Source organism: Herpailurus yagouaroundi, unplaced genomic scaffold (assembly GCF_014898765.1).
Source record: "Herpailurus yagouaroundi ecotype Mexico unplaced genomic scaffold, PumYag 67793, whole genome shotgun sequence".
NCBI lineage: Eukaryota > Metazoa > Chordata > Mammalia > Carnivora > Felidae > Herpailurus > Herpailurus yagouaroundi.
The window spans coordinates 16,019,364-16,037,760 of record NW_024420586.1 but is presented as its reverse complement, the minus strand read 5'-3'; the positions used below and the strand labels follow the sequence as shown (position 1 = coordinate 16,037,760).

Here is an 18,397-nt window from a genome sequence, read left to right as displayed (position 1 = left end):
AACCGACGGGTCAAAATTAAGCTGTACATGATGTCAGGAAAAACACAGACACTGGTGCTACGTATCAATTCTAGACAACTAACGAAGTGAGAATATTTGCTTAGATTAAAAAAATAGTAACACCAATTACACTCATATAGGTAAAAATTACACTCATATTCTGTTTATTTTAATCCAACAACCACATCGAGATACCTATTACGTGCCCAATGTTAGCATGTGAGAACACCGAAGAAGAGGACACCGTCCTTGCCCTCAAGAAGCTCACAGGTTACTAGGAAAGAGAACTATGCAAACAAATTATTCAATGACAGAAATATTCATGAGATACAGACTCAGCATAGAGAACAGAGTCAACAACATGGTGAAGATGAGATATTTACAAAGTTTTCACAGCTCAGAAACACTAGGGATCTAGAGAGTCCAGAAACAGAATCCCCCAACACACACATACACACAAACGCACGCATGCACATGCACACTCAACTGCTTTTCAACAAATGTGCCATGATAATTCAGTGGGAAAGGGATAGTCTTCAACAAATGGTGCTTGAACAATTATATACCCATATCGGAAAAAAATTAATCTCAAACTTCACACTATGCTATATATAAAAATTAACTGGAAATGGGTAATAGTCCTAAATATGAGTGCTAAAATTATAATGCTTCTGGGAAAACACATCAAAGAAAATCTTTGTGACCTTGAGTTAGGCAAAGAGTTCTTAGGGCATGAAAAGCATGAACCACAAAATTAAAAAACATTGATTAAATGCTAACATTTCTAGTCTTAGGAAGATACTTTTAAGAAAATGAAAAAGCAAGCCACATTGGAAGAAAATACTTGCAAAACACTTAGCTTATAAAGGATTCATATCCAAAACAGGTTTTAAAAAACAACCAACTAACTTTTTAAAATGGGCAAAAGATTTGAACAAATGCTTCACCAAAGCTCTATGTACGGTCAATAAGCACAAGGTAACATGTTTAACACCATTATTCACTGTGGAAAAACAAATTAAAACTATAATATGATCCTCCCACAAACCTACAGGAATGGTTAAAATTTAAAAGTCTGACAATACCATATGTTAGCAATTGAATTCTCACACTTTGCTGCTGGGAATTAAAAATGGTACAGCTACTTTGAAAAACAATTGGGCTTTTAATGCTCAGCCTTACAGTACCATAAGACACAGAATCCCACTAGGAGGTATTTGGCTGAGAGAAATGAAAATATATGTCCACAGAAATACTTATATTCAAATTATCATAACAGCTTTATTCATAATAGCCCCAAACTGGGAACATCCCAAATGTCCCTCTACCGATGGAGAAACATATCGTGATAGATCTATACAATGGAATACTACTCAGCAATGAAGAGGAACAAACCACTTATACAAGTAACAGTAAGGATGAATCTCAAAAGCATATAAAGTGAAAGAAGCCAGACACAAAAAATCACATACAGTGTGATTCCATGTCTATCAAATTCTAGAAAAGGCAAACTTATGAGAGAAAGCAAATCAGTAGTTACCAGGGGCTAGGGGGAGGGGATCTGATGCAAAATGGCAGGAAGGACTTTTCTGAAGTAATGGACATGTTCTATATCTTGTTTGTGCTGATTAAATAACTAAAAACACTTGTTGAAACTCATCAACTGTACAATTTAAACTGGTGAATTTTACTGTATGTAAAGTATGCTTCAATGAAGTTGCTTTTCTAAAACAATCATATATGGGTTCCATCTGAAGAAACTATTCGATTGTCTGGTTTTCTTAAAAAATGCAAATTTTAGAGTACTGAATCTTTAGGATGTTACGGTTCTTTGAAAAACAGCATTCAAGATTACCATAAAGCTGGTTATGAATAAATTCAGTGTAAATAGCCTTCAACATAGTCCTAAAGTGAAAACCTATTGTTAAAAACAAGGAATTTATGAGCACTAACTCAATGTAATTTACAAAGTGGACCATTCTTTAGATAAAAGAAATTCTCCAATTCAAATATAATAAAAATAGATGTACCTTAAGTTAAAATTACATATCTAAATGAAAAAAATCTCAATTTAAGAAAACCTGATATATAAAAATTTAGACATTTACCTTAAGTGATTATATATATTATAACAAGTTTCACACTTGGTTTACTTTAACAGTAAATTTCTCTATTCCATTTACAATGACTTGATTTAAGAACAGATTTTTAGGAAAGTGCCCCAAATTATACTGAGCATAAACAAGAATCAGGAACTCTGAGCTCTCTAGCTACAAGTACATCATTTCTTCTTCTGGGTCTTAAACCAAGACTATATATTAAATAACATGTCTGACTTGGAATTGTAAGATTATTCCACACAGTCACATTTTGTACCTCTCCCACACAGTTCAACCAGCAGAACTGGCTTGGGAGAATCAACACAATGTGTGTCTGTGTTCATTTTTAATATGGTTCACCGTGGGAAACAGGCCACAAGGAAATGACTAAATTCTGCATTTGTCTACTCTTCCTCTCATAACCACACTGTGGTGACAACCAAGAAGCTCCAGAGGGGCACCTGGGTGTCTCAGTCAGTTAAGCGTCTGACTTTGGCCTAGGTCATGATCTCACGGTTCGTGGGTTTGAGCCCTGCGTCGGGCTCTGTGCTGACAGCTCAGAGCCTGGAGCCTGCTTTGGATTCTCTGTCTCCCTCTCTCTCTCCACCCCACCCCACTTGTGCTCTGTATCTCTCTCTCACACAGATAAATAAACATTTAAAAAATTTTTTTAAAAAAAAGAAGAAGCTCCAGAACATACCAATGCTCAGGTTGTAACCTTGAGATTCAGTGCAGGAGAGTGAAAGGGTCCTTAAGAAAATCTGACCTTGAACTCAAGTCCCTAGGGAGGAACTAGCCATTGAGCCAATTCATAGCATCCTTTGGGGAAAATTAATCATAAATTCACTTACTTAAAATCTAAGCCCTTCCTTACACCTGTTAGGAAATTACTGCTAAACGTTAGTCTCAACAATGAAGACATGAGCAATTCCCCAATATTTAAAAAATTTGAGGCCAGCATCTCTTAATCCTAACAGTAAGGACAGAAACAAACAAAAGATGTCAAACTAATTATTTTCCAGGATAAAGTGATACAGATGGTGTTAACAGATAATTCCAGTCATCCACCTCACTAATTCTGCAAATACAGTAAATAGATTGAATCCTTGCCTCTCAAATCTTAAAATCTGTTAAATAAATTAAAAGAAGTCTGGAGAAATTAAGGTATTTTTTTAACAAAGTTACATATAGTGGGTAACCAATTTATACTATTCCTCCAACTTCCTGGCAAGAGACTAATATGTAATCAATAGTTTCAAAATAATCTATATGATGCCAAATGAATATAATGATGTCAGCAAAAAAAAATTACTCAATAAATTACCATCTCATTTACTATTTTAAAAGGTTTTTGTTACTTTCCCTCTTTGATTTTTTTATAACCACACTGTGAAGTATGTAAGAAAAAGCTGTAACCCCAATTTCAGATAGGGGAAGACTCATTCGCCCTGGATATGGCATTTGTTATCAAGGGAATCCATGTTCTTTATGTTATGCCACAAAATATTTCCAGCTACTGATAAGACTTTGTTTCAATGATCTCTAAGACTTTTAGTATCACTGAATAAAGGTTTTATTTGTTACAGTTTTGATAAACCTCTTTTTCTCATATGGCATAATGACCTGAAATTTGGAAACCGGAAGTTAGGTCCTGACACTTAACTGGTTACATGTACTTGATCAATTCCAAATAGCTTCAGAGTGATACTGACCAAGAGGGCTTTGCACATAATGCTGCTATAATGTCCACCTATCTGTATGTAGTGGGGGTTGGGGAGGAAGGTGATAACTATCAGAAACATCACACAACATGAAACACCACATGAAATCAGCTTTGCAAATCATGAAACATCTGCTAAGGTTCAATTAAGCCCACCATGGTCTGACAATTACAAACTCTTCTTCACAACAGAAATTCAAAGCAAAGATAAACTATAATGCAGTCTCGTGGAGAGGTCTACAGTTACCATGATAAAACACCAGAACAACAACAAAAATTCCCATCTAGTTCTTGTTTATTCCTAAGACCTAGCATTTGCCTCTAAAACTGCTAAGTTTCCTTGAGAACATCTTGTCTCCATTTATGTGACTTCATTAAAGTTCCAACCCTGGATCAAACTGCCTTCTTCATGTCCACATCATGGACAACTGGAGAAAATCACTTGGCCCTATAGACTGGTACTAAGACAAGCTCATGGTCTGCAAATCAGCTAGGCCTCAGAATCACCTGTGAACTCTTTTCCTCCTCGTGGGTTAGTTCCTGCAGCCAGTACCACCAATGGCTTTTCCAGTGCCCCTCTCATGCTCACTACTGAGGCTCTGATGTCCTCCCTCTCAGAACACAGCTCTCAACGTACTTCCCTCTTTTAACTTATCTGTGTCCATACTCAGTTGCACCTCCTCACTAGGTGCAGAGGATCAAATGTCCTCCCTCCTTTTCAAATCTAGTCTCTTCACCTCTTTGTCCCTGACCTCATCCTCTCATCCCTCCTCCACAGCCTTGTTCCAGCAAGTGTGCTCTTCTTAACTTGAACCTATCCAGTTTAACCCATTATTACTAAACCGTAGCCTATAAACAAGTCTAAAACACTATACACTGCCATCAATCTACTGGGCAGTTTGTCTCTTTTCACATTTATTAAATTTACTGAAATGCTGGGCTATACCTTCTGTGTTCAATCCAATCCAACTCCCAGTCACTTCTCAAATTGCTATAATCTGACTTTTACCCCCACTGCTCTCCTGCAATTGCAATAATGAATCCCAATTGTCAAAAACAATAGGAGGTCAGTCTTTGTATTCTTGTACCTGTTCACTGCACTTCAAGTTATATTTACTTCTTTTTTCTTAAGACTTCCAGCTCCCTTGACCTTTGTGTCTCTATAATACTATCCCATCTCCACTGTGGAAGACATCAGTTGTTTCTTTCTGCCTAGTACATCTTTCTTCATTCTTCTGGTAACAAAACATCCCTTTCCTTGAGCTTATGGCAGGGCTGCCAATCATAGCACCTGGCCACACTGATTGGTACAGGGATGAGCACGTGACTTATTACTAGGCCAATCAGAGTTTTCCTCCAGGATTATTTCATATCTGGAGCTATCAAGGAAAAGCTCTTTTCTTTATGGTTTTGGAGCTAAAGGAGTATGAGCCTGAAGCTGCCTGAGACCATGGCTCTAGCCTCAAAGGCTCACCCAACTTGATGGGGAAAAAAAATAAATAAATAAAAAGCCAATATAGGTAGGTAGATAGATAGATAGATAGTCTGAGAGAAAAAAAAAAAAACTTTACCATGTTCTAATTCCTGGTTTAAGTTGTACCCTAAAGCCAGCTCTGACCCTGGCTGTTCTGATATGATTATGTGATCCTTTCAATTCTCCCCTTTGACTTAAGCCAATTCTTACTTATTCTCAAGCTCCCCATCCATCATCTACTGCAACCTTTTATCCTCCTCATTCTATTCATTTCACTCTATATATGTTCCTTTGGATGATTTCAACTGGGCTCTGGCTTTCCAACATTTCACTATGTGCTGGTGATCCCAAGTCTTTATGACCAGACCAGATTTCTCCCTGGTCTTTCACATTCAAGTATCAACTTGATGCTAAAAACAAAACAAAACAAAACAAAACAAAACAAAACAAAACAAAAGAACAACACTTCACCTTGATTACTTACTACAGAATGATTATCAACAAGTTTTCTGGAAGTCAGTCTCAGGGAAGGTTTTCCCTTGTGGCATAATTATTAATAGCAATCTTTCACATTTTCAAAAGTATCTTGATTTGAATGATAAAGCACACAATCATCCTACCTAAAACCCAATGCTTTCTAAACTGAACCCATCACTATCATTTGTATATCTCAGTCAGACAAACTAGAAGCCTAGAGTCATCTTTGACTCTTCCCACTGAATTTGGCCTCCATGTTACAACAATCTCCAGTGTTTGAACATTTCTCGATTCTACCATCTCTCTTCCTTTCCTATTGCTGCTGCCCTGGCCTCACCACCTCTGATGTACATACAGCAATAGTGTCCCAACTTCCAGTCTTGTCCTCCTTATATCTATAACCCACATAGGCATCAGTGTGTTGATTTATCAGCCCAAATTCTTCATTCCTCTATCCATGCCTTTGGCCATGACTTTGAAGTTCCCTCCACTAAAGATGGAGCATACTTCCTCACATCTTGACTTTGGTCTTGCTCATATAGGTTGCTTTAACCAAGTGAATATTTAAAAATATAACTCAGCCAGGGGGTTTGACATGTACCATGTGAATGAACGTGGGCTTTTATGCTTCTGCCTTTGCCGTCAAAGGAACATTCCTTGGCTAGCCTATAGGTCCAAAAAAGAGGAGAGCTGGGTCAGCAAAATCCAGACCCAATCTGCAACTTGGAGCAAAGTTCAGACAAGCCCAGCCTAGAACAATTAATCCTAACCAAATGGCAGAAGAATGAGGAAGAATATTGTTGTGTTAAGCCACTGGGTTCTAGAGTAATTTGTTATGAAACATTAGCTGATTGACACAATTTCCCCTCTCTATCTTAGATCACAATACTGAATTAATCCAAAGTGGAAATCTAAACTCATCCTTGATTCTTATGCCTCACTTGGACCTTCACCTTCCAACAGTCCTTAGGTTTTACGAATCTATGATTTAAACATTTCTTGAATCCAGGGTCTATCTCACTTCCCTCATTCAAACCTTTACCTCTTTAATTCTAAACTACTCCAATAGATTGACCTGATTCCCTTATGTCTAATCCTGTCTTTGTCAAGTACGTGATTTACATAGACACCAAAAGATCTTCCTATATGGAACGTTGACCATTCCTGCCCATTTTAACTCTTCTCTCATCTTCTAAAAACCCTTTAATGAGTCCCTATCACCTACACAACAAAGTCAAATTTCCTTAACATATTAAACAAGACATTCATAGTCTAGCCCCTACTTAACCTTTTCATACTCATCACTCTCCATTCCCATCTTGCAATATACATTATAGCAACATTGCTTATGGTTGCCTAGTATCTTTCCAGAAAATATTCCCTGGACCTTTATCTATCCTCGATTATGTGTTTCTCCTCTGTGCTTCCCACAATATGCTGTACGTATTCATCTGTACTTCCCCACACTGTAATGACCGATCGACCTACCTTTCCCTTGAGGGAAGACTGTCTTACTCATGTTTTAATTGAGAGTCTTGCTCTAGGGCAGAGCTGAGTACATATAAGGTGCCCAACAAATATTTAACAATGAAGGGATGAGTGAATAGTTTGGTAAGATACATAAAAAAATATTTACATAAAATACATAAAACATTCTATTAAAGCACTCTTCTAATATTCTTCTCCTAACCTCAAATTATAGATTTTTTTCTTGCTATTAATACATGATTCAAAAATTACCAATGAAATGAATCCATATATCGCCTAGGCTCTTAAAGTAGATTTGATATCAGTGATATGAAGGCAAGATAGTGATAGAATCAACCCTGCTGCCCCATTCAGAAACTTGGAATCTCACTTAGATTTCAAACTTTCCTTTACGAATCAGTTACTAAGTCCTATGTGACAGTTAATTTTAAGTGTTAACTTGACTGAGCTACAGGTGTCTGGATATGTGGTTAAACATTATTCCGGATGAATATGTGGCAGGGTTTCTGAATGAGATTAACATTTGAATTGGTAGACTAAATAAAGCAGATAACCCTTCCCAAGGTGAGTAAGCCACATCCAATTGATTGAAGGACTGAATAGAATAAAAGACGGTGTAAGAAAGAATTCTTTCTGCCTAGTACTCTTCAAGCTAGAACATAAGCATTCTTCTACCTTTGCACTTGGACTGGAATTTACACCATCTGCTTTCCTGGTTCTCGGGCCTTTGGACTGAGAATGGAACTTCAGGGTATCACTGGCTCTTCAGGGTCTGGACTTCTTGGGCTCCATAATCACGTGAGCCAGTTCCTTAGAATAAACCATATACACACATATATAATAAAATATTTACATACATATATGTGTATAGAGACAGAATAGGAGACACAGATATGTGTATTATATACACACACACATATATATACACATACATACACACACACACATCTACATATATATAAAATCTCCTATTTGTTCTCTCTAGCGAAACCTAATACATCTATAAATCCTACCACTTAAATAGCTTTCAAATCTTTCTCTTTATTTCTAAAAGCTCCAAGCCCGGGAGTTTTCGTTTATTTTCACATCTAAGAAATTACTTAGTAAGAAGTTAAGAGAAGTGGACCTCTTAGATGCCGTTTTCTTTGCTGTATACTGATGTACTAAACTTGAAAATTTTTGATTACTCACAATGACTTTTCTTTTACTTTATGGATTCATAACTTGTTTTTTCCTTTGAAAACCTGTTTATCTGCTCAGATCCAGTCAATTTCTACCTTTTCTAATTTCTTCCATGGTTACTGTTCTACTCAGGCTCTTTACCTCAGGGTCCACTTTGGTAATTGTTATAAAAGTAAAATTAGTATTACATGTTGGATGCACAATATCCACATGTATACCACTAATTAAACAATTCAAAAACTTCAATACACCTGAAAATTACCACACAAAATCAAGGTATGTTTCCAAATATTTTTACACTCTCATACCCTAAAAAGCTCTCAGAAAAAAGTAGTTACTTTAGTCAAAAGTCAGTATTTAGTACATGTTGAATTATTAACTTCTGTAATAAAACTATTCTTGAGCAAGCTATTCTTTATGACGACCAACTAAATACACATCACACATTAAGGTAATTTCAATCACTACCAGAGCCACCAAAATGGCAACACACTGGTCTGAATTTCTTACAGGAAAGCATTGCATACCTCCTGGTTATAAACAAAATTCTAAATATAACTTCTGACAACTGGAAGGATATACAAAAGCTTCAGAAGTGTGAAAGTAAATGAAGATCTACTCTGCTTTAACTAAGGCTTCTGAAATGTTGTAATTCAAATGTTATCAAATGATATTTGATAATCTTCCCACCTAAAACAGTTCCTCTGAAAATATTTTGAGCAAATAATTATCCCTTAAAATACATAAACAGAAAATAGTGATATTTTTTTAGATTTACATTTGTTAAGTTTTCTCTAAGTGAGAAATACAGTAGAAGAGGCGTTAACAGAAACTCACACCAGCATATATAGCTTATCCAAGAGCAAGAGGACAGCCAGAGCCCTAACTCGTATTTAAGTAGAGAAAAGGATGAAAGGCAAGAGAAAGGTACATATAACTGAATCTAATGAGAAGTGATCTAAACTTTTTGAAGTTCCAACCTCATTAAAATGGCATTCCTCAAGGATTTAAAACAGGCATTGAGTGAAAACCTCTTAAAAACTTAAAAAAAGGTTGCTACCATGAATAATCAGTAGCCCAAAACAGCAATGAATAAAAGTCACCACTCACTTTTATTTTTACAACTAATATTCTTTTCTAATGATCTGTACTTAAGAGCAGTCATAAAATTGATTTCCATGCTTTAATCATTCAAACTACCATCTATACAACAGGATGGATCAAGGGTGGAATTAAAAACCTGCATGTAGGGACGCCTGGGTGGCTCGGTAGGTTAAGCGTCCGACTTTGGCTCAGGTCATGATCTCACAGCCCGTGAGTTCGAGCCCCGCGTCGGGCTCTGTGGTGACAGCTCAGAGCCTAGAGCCCATTTCAGATGCTGTGTCTCCCTCTCTCTCTGCCCCTCCCCTGTTCATGCTCTGCCTCTCTCTGTCTCAAAAATAAAAATAAAACGTTAAAAAAAATTAAAAAAAAACCTGCATGTAATTGTGATAAATAGTAAAGAATAAATTATAAACTTACACTACATTTTTGTTTTCTTTACATCTTTTATTTAACTATAATTGACATACAGTGTTCTATTAGTTGGAGGTGTACAATATAATGAGTCAATAATTCTGCACATTTCTCAGTGTTTATCAAGATAAGTGTACTTTTAATTCTCTTCAATTAATTCAACCATCCCTCCAGCCACCCCCTCTGGCAACCACCAGTTTGTTCTCTAGATTTAGGTCTGCTTTTTTGGTTTTTGTTTGTTTGTTTTTCTTTGTTCATTTCTTTTGTTTCTTAAATTCCACATTAGTGAAATCATTCTTTTTTAATGTACTCAGGATTGTACCAGGTGCAATTATGAGGACAAAATGTGTATTCAGCATTCACTCTTATTCTCCTTCTCTTTGTCCTTATGGTACTACTTTCTTCCCTAGTGCCTGATAACCTCCTTCACCACGGTGATCATTTTTTTATTTTGCCTCTATCATATTCTACCCCTTAACCACAGTCAGAATGTACCTCTTTTGCTCTGGCCTTGCAATGTATGAGAAATTAAGCTCACTAAAGCTGAAATGTTAATGGCAAAAGTAACTCTTTCCAGACTGATGAATGAGGAATGCTTCGGGCAGCAAGGAACAACAAAATCAGCAATGACAAAATCAACAACAGTAATAAAAAACTACAGTGACGTCAACTACTTAAGGTAGAGCAGTGTCAAGTTGGTTTGGTGGCTCACCCCGTCACCAAAGATCTAGGCTCTTTTTCTATTGTTATGTTTGACCATACTTGGCATATGGAGTTTGGTCCATTGGCTGGTTGCTTCCTGACTGCAAGATAGCTTTCCCAGTTTCAAGCATCACAATAAAAAGAAAACATTCAAATGCAGAATGTGATAGAAATTAAGCAAAACAGATCTTTGTCCTCATGTACCTTATTCCTTTTATCAGAAGGTACAGGTTTTCCATGAAGCCTCAGAAAAATTTCCCCTATATTTCACTAACAAGGGAGAAGAGGAAAGTGAGTCTCGGGCTTTTTCAGCCTCTATAGTGGAAGTAGGCCAGAGAAGAAAGGAATTGGCAATGGTCTCTAGGAAGCAAACTAAATGTGCCTGCCATAGCGGATGATATGCTTGAGACTAAACAGAGACCTTAAGGGTTTACCTATGAAAAAGGAGCAGCAGCAACTAAATTGAGGCTGTGGTGGTTTGCAAATCTCTCTCCTATCCAACTGTGAATTTGGGGTGAATAGACGCTGTCTTGTTCATGTTTTTATTTCTGCTTCAGAAATTTAATAAATATTCATGGTTTAAATAAAGACAAAACATGAAAACCTCTTTGAATGAATTCCACAGAAGTTCACTACATGTTTTGTTGGAGAAGTGAATAAAGTATGCTAAAGATGGCCAATGGGGCTAAAACAAACTCTGGTCTCTAGCTTAGAGACCCCTCCTCCATATTCTTCTTCCTTTGCTGCACATGTGAAAACCCCCACAGACATGGAAGCTGACAACTATAAATTACCCTTCCCACTTGAATTCAGAACTCAGATCTTTGGAGAAACTGTCTCCTCTGAGCCCGCCGGTGTTAAATAAATCTCCAATCTACCAAGATCTCCAAGTGCCACTTGGTTTTTCCGCCAGTGTTCCAGCCTGGTTCCATAACATATTTGGTTCCCTGACCGGGAAACCCAACCATGCTGGCCCATTGTTGCCACTGGTTTGGAAGAATGGTGAGACAGTGACAGAGTGAGGGATCGCAAGGGAGAAGGCACACCCTGCCTGAATTTCGGCAGTCTCCTACTCGGTCACCTCGGGCCAGCCCTGCTCTGAGATACCTGGTAGGTGAGGACCTGGACCTGACATCGGAACCAGTAAGGCTGGGGCCCCAAAGTACTCAGGCCCACCCAAAAGAGTGGAAGGGGGACCTGCTCAATCCCAGGAGGCCTTAATGGTCTCACAGGCAGAAAATTTTCGAGGAGGGACTGTAATAGACTCGTGTGTGTGTGTGTGTGTGTGTGTGTGTGTGTGTGTGAATGTGCAGATCGGCCAGGCTTGCCAGTCGAGTTTGAGTTTGTGGCTCCATGGATGGGCACCCTTAAGGTCCCCAAAAGTCTACAAAGTCTGAGTGGGCTCTCCTGTGTCATGGTGAAAGTATGAAGTCTACAGCAGTATCGGATCAGACTGATCGCAAGTCACAAAGCTGAGTCCACTACGGCCAAACCTCACCTAAAGTTTCCCTCGGGAATGTGACCAGTGGAGTATCTGATTGGTCCTCTCATTCTAGGGGATACCCTCCCTTCGTCTGTCTTTGCAGCACTGAACACAAGAAAGAAATTAATAATGGAGTCAAAACAGAGCAAGCCTACAATTTTAGAGGTCATGCTCAAAAATTTTAAAAAGGGATTTTCAGGCAATTACGGGGTAAAAATGACACCCAGGAAGTTAAGGACCTTTTGTGAACTATAATGGCCCATATTCAATGTAGTATGGCGCCCAGAAGGGACATTAGATGTTCAAATAGTGGAGCGGGTTTGGCTAATAGTCACTGGGAATCCAGGCCACCCTGATCAATTTCCACACATTGACTCCTGGCTTGAAATTGCCCGAAATTCCCTGCCTTGGGTGCTATTCATCTTTAGCAAGCAGAGCCAGGCAAAGGTTTTAGCCACTATATCCGGAGGCTCACCCAGGAAGCCAAAGAGGTGACCCACCACTCCTCTAATATTTAAAGGAGACGCGGAAGAAGATGTTGTCTTTCCACCTCCTTATGACTCCTCAAGCTCCATCACCCCTGCCCCTGAGCTTGAAACTCCTCCCCCGTCTGTCTGTCCGCTGCTGCTCATCTCCCCACCCCTCCTGGACCTGAGGAACCCTCCCCCACAGGAGCCAGCAGCCAGACTGCACCCCAGACCCAGACCTAACGCTCTCCAAATGCCTGCAAGGGAGACAAGAGAGCTTGAAAGACAGAATGAGGACAGAATAGTCCAGCCCAGCCATTCCATGATGTATTATCAACCGTTCTCTACAACCAACCTCTTCAATTAGAAGCACAACACTCCATCATACTCTGAAAATCCACAAGCAAGGGTCGACTTGATGGAGTCCCTCTTCCAGACCCACTGACAGACTTGGGAAGATTGTCAACAGTTACTCTGTAACTGTCAGGAATACCTCGACGTTATTCTGATAACCCAGATGCATACACAACTTGAAATACAATTTCTTCAATAAGCTCTTTCATCTCATTAATAGCAGTAATGTTAATAATCTTCATAGTCTGAGAAGCCTTTGCATCTAAATGAGAAGTAGCAATATAATTAACTACAACTAATCTCGAATGATTGCATGGATGTCCTCCTCCATATCACACATTTGAGGAGCCAACTTATGTGTCCTTAAAATAAGAAAGGAAGGAATCGAACCCTCTTAAACTGGTTTCAAGCCAATACCATAACCACTATGTCTTTCTCAATAAAGAGGTGTTAGTAAAAAAAATTACATAACTTTGTCAAAGTTAAATTATAGGTTTAAATCCTTTGTATCTCTATGGCATATCTCTTTTTTTTTTAATTTTTTTTTAACGTTTATTTATTTTTGAGACAGAGAGAGACAAAGCATGAACAGGGGAGGGGCAGAGAGAGAGGGAGACACAGAATCTGAAACAGGCTCCAGGCTCTGAGCTGTCAGCACAGAGCCCGACGCGGGGCTCGAACTCCCAGATCGTGAGATCATGACCTGAGCCGAAGTCGGACGCTTAACCGACCAAGCCACCCAGGCGCCCCTGGCATATCCCTTTCAACTAGGTTTTCAAGATGATACATCCCCTATTATAGAAGAACTTCCTCATTTTCACGACCATGCATTAATAATTGTATTCCTAATCAGCTCCTTAGTTCTCTATATTATTTCACTGACAACTAAGCTTACACATAGAAGCACAATAGATGCTCAAGAAATAGAAACTATCTGAACTATTCTGCCAGCCATCATTTTAACTCTTATTGCCCTACCTTCTCTACGAATCCTATATATGATAGACGAGAACAACAACCCCTCCCTAACTGTGAAAACTATAGGACATCAGTGATACTGACACTATGAATATACTGATTATGAAGACTTAAACTTTGACTCCTATATAATTCCCACTCAAGAGTTAAAAGCCAGAGAACTCCGACTACTAGAAGTTGATAATCAAGTAATGACTGTCCGCATACTAATCTCATCAAAACATGTCCTGCACTCATGGGCTGTTCCATCCCTAGGCCTAAAAACTGATGCCATCCCAGGCCAACTAAATCAAACAACCCTAATGGGCACACGGCCTGGGTTATATTACGGCCAATGCTCAGAAATATGCGGCTCAAACCACAATTTTATACCTATTGTCCTTGAATTGGTTCCACTAACATACTTCGAAAAATGATCAGCATCTATACTGTAAAATCATTAAGAAGCTAAATAAGCATTAACCTTTTAAGTTAAAGATTGGGAGTCTAAGCCTCCTCTTAATGACATGCCACAACTAGATACATCAACCTGATTTATCACTATTATATCAACAATTATAACACTGTTCATTATATTTCAACTAAAATTTTCAAAACACTCATATCCATGAAATCCAGAACCTAAATCTGCAATAACGCTAAAACAACCTAATCCCTGAGAAGACAAATGAATGAAAACCTATTTGCCTTTTTCACTACCCCAACAATAATAAGGTTACCTATTGTTATTCTAATTGTAATATTCCCAAATATCCTGTTTCCCTCACCCAATCGACTAGTTAACAACTGTCTGATTTCACTACAACAATGACTGGTTCAACTGACATCAAAGCAAATATTAGCCAACCACAATCGCAAAGGACAGACCTGAGCTCGAATACTAATATCTCTAGTTTTATTCATTGGCTCAACAAATCTACTAGGCCTATTACCACATTCATTCACCCCTACTACTCAATTATCAATAAATCTAGGCATGGCCATCCCTCTATGAGCCAGTACTGTAGTTACTGGATTCTGTTATAAAACAAAAGCATCCTAAGCTCACTTCTTACCCCAAGGGATGCCTCTTCCTTTAATTCCTATGCTTGTAATTATTGAAACTATTTGCCTCTTCATCCAACCGATAGCCTTAGCTGTACGACTAACAGCCAACATCACTGCAGGCCACCTGTTAATTCATCTAATTGGAGGGGCTACTTTAGCCTTAATAAGTATTAGCACCTCTATCACTCTGATCACCTTCATCATTCTTGTCTTACTAACAATCCTTGAATTTGCTGTAGCCCTTATTCAAGCTTATGTCTTCACCTTGTTAGTGAGCCTATACTTACACAACAATACTTAATGAACCACCAAACCCATGCACATCACATAGTTAACCAGAGTCCAGGACCACTCACAGGAGCTTTCAGCCCTCCTAATAACTTCAGGATTAGCAATATGATTTCACTACAACTCAGTATCACTAGTAACTCTAGGAACAACAACCAATTTATTAACCATATACCAATGATGACGAGACATCCTCCGAGAAGGCACATTCCAAGGCCACCATACACCTATCATTCAAAAGGGCCTACAGTATGGGATGACCCTCTTCATTATTTGAGAAGTGTTTTTCTTCGCGGGTTTCTTCCGAGTCTTCTATCATTCAAGCCTTGTTTTGACCCCAGAATTAGGAGGCTGCTGGCCACCTACAGGTATCACCCTGCTCAACCCCCTAGAAGTCCCACTACTCAACACTTCCGTACTATTAGCTTCCGTAGTAGCAATCACCTGAGCTCACCACAGCCTAATAAAAGGTAACCGAAAACATACTTCAAGCCCTATTCATCACAATCTCTTTAGGGATATACTTGACACTACTTCAAGCCTCAGAATGCTGTGAAGCATCATTTACAATCTCAGACGGGGTCTATGGATCCACTTTCTTTATGGCCACAGGATTTCATGGACTCCATGTGATTATTGGCTCTATTTTCCTCATGTCTGCTTCCTACACCAATTAAAATATCACTTCATATCCAACTACCATTTTCGATATGAAGCTGCTGCCTGATACTGACATTTCATAGATGTAGTGTGACTATTCTTATAAGTTTCTATTTATTGATGAGGATCCTATTCCTTTAGTATTACCTAGTACAGTTGACTTCCAATCAACCAATTTCGGTACAACCCAAAAAGTAATAATAAATGTAATACTAACTCTGCTTACCAACTATCCACACTACCCGTATTAATCGCATTCTGATTACCCCAATTAAACACCTATGCAGAAAAAGCAAGTCCATATGAATGCGGATTTGACCCCATAGGATCTGCCCACCTACCCTTCTCCATAAAGTTCTTCCTAGTAGCCATTACATTCCTACTGTTCGACCTAGAAATAGCACTGTTGATACCCCTGCCCTGAGCCTCACAACCTATCGACTATGCTCACTATAGCACTCCTACTAATTTCACTACTAGCTGCAAGTGTAGCCTATGAATGAACCCAAAAAGGACTAGAATGAACTGAAAATGATAATTAGTTCAAGCCAAAAATAAATGATTTTGACTTATTAGATTGTAGTTAATTCTATAATTATCAAATGTCCATAGTCTATATTAACATCTTCCTGGCCTTTATTATATCTCTCATAGGACTATTAATATATCGATCCCACCTAATATCTTCCCTCTTAAGCTTAGAAGGTATGATACCATCCCTCTTCTTTTTATAATAATAACCATAGTAATATTAAATAACCACTTTACACTAGCCAGCGTAACTCCTATTATCTTACTAATATTTGCAGCCTGTGAAGCAGCATTAGGCTTATCTCTCCTAGTCATAGTATCGAACACATACGGAACTACATACAAAACCTAAACCTCCTACAGTGCTAAGAATTATTATTCCCACTATAATACTAATCCCACTGGGGCACCTGGGTGGCTCAGTCGGTTAAGCATCCGACTTCAGCTCAGGTCACGATCTCATGGTTTGTGAGTTGGAGCCCCGCATCGGGCTCTGTGCTGACAGCTCGGAGCCTAAAGCCTGCTTCGGATTCTGTTTCCCTCTCCCTGTTCCTCCCCCACTCAAACTCTGTCTCTCTCTCTCTCTCTCTCTCTCAAAAATAAAGATTAAAAAAATAAAAAAAAATATTAATCCCACTAACATGATTATCAAAACCCAACATACTCTCAATCTACTCAACAGTTTACAGTTTTCTAATTAGCCTCATTAGCCTCACCTACCTTAATCAGCTCGGTGATAATAGCCTTAATTTCTCACTACTGTTTTTCTCAGACTCACTTTCCGCACCCCTATTAGCACTAACAGCATGACTTCCACCACTAATACTTACAGCCAGCCAATCACGCCTATCGAAAGAAACTTTGGCCCGAAAAAAACTATGTATCACAAAACTCACTCTCCTGCAACTATTCCTAATCATAACCTTCACCGCTACAGAATTGATCATATTCTATATCCTATTTGAAGCCACAGTAATCCCCACCCTAATTATCATTACTCGATGGGGTAACCAAACAGAGCAACTAAACATTGGCCTTTATTTTTTACTCTACACTCTAGTAGGCTCGCCACCCCTACTAGTCACACGACTATATATCCAAAACACAACAGGGTCTTTAAATTTCCTAATCATTCAATACTGAGCTAAACCAATCTCAGCCACTTGGTCCAATATCTTTCTCTGACTAGCATGCATAATAGCATTTATAGTAAAAATACCCTTATATGGGCTACAGCTCTGATTACCCAAAGCACATGTAGAAGTCCCTATTGCCAGATCAATGGTTCTTGCTGCCATACTATTAAAACCAGGTGGAGGGGCGCCTGGGTGGCGCAGTCGGTTAAGCGTCCGACTTCAGCCAGGTCACGATCTCGCGGTCCGTGAGTTCGAGCCCCGCGTCAGGCTCTGGGCTGATGGCTCGGAGCCTGGAGCCTGTTTCCGATTCTGTGTCTCCCTCTCTCTCTGCCCCTCCCCCGTTCATGCTCTGTCTCTCTCTGTCCCAAAAATAAAAAAAAAATAAAAAAAAAAAAACAGGTGGATATGGGATAATACGCATTACAGTATTACTTAATCCTATGACAAACCAAATGGCATATCCTTTCCTAATGTTATCCCTATGAGGAATAATTATAACAAGCTCTGTCTATGCCAAACAGATCTAAAATCTCTAATCACATACTCATCGGTGAGCCACATGGCCCTAGTTATCGTAGCAGTCATTCAAACACCATGGAGCTATATAGGAGCAACAGCCCTTTTAATCGCCCATGGACTAACTTCATCAGTACTATTCTGTCTTGCAAACTCAAATTATGAAGGAGTACACAGCCTAACAATAATCCTAGCATGGGGCTTACAAACTCCATTTAATACAGAAGAAAGAAGAAGAATGAGAGAAACATGACCGTACCTAGAAGATCACACACCTCCG

At 38.8% G+C, this 18,397-nt stretch overlaps 1 long non-coding RNA gene across 1 annotated transcript; it reads left to right on the top strand.

The window, feature by feature from the left end:
- The first annotated feature begins 2,714 nt into the window (after window positions 1-2,714).
- Window positions 2,715-16,866, top strand: LOC121026173 (uncharacterized). Its single transcript, XR_005788285.1, has 3 exons — window positions 2,715-2,725; window positions 7,667-7,672; window positions 16,744-16,866. It is a non-coding gene; the product is annotated as an uncharacterized LOC121026173 (long non-coding RNA).
- Window positions 16,867-18,397: the final 1,531 nt, after the last annotated feature.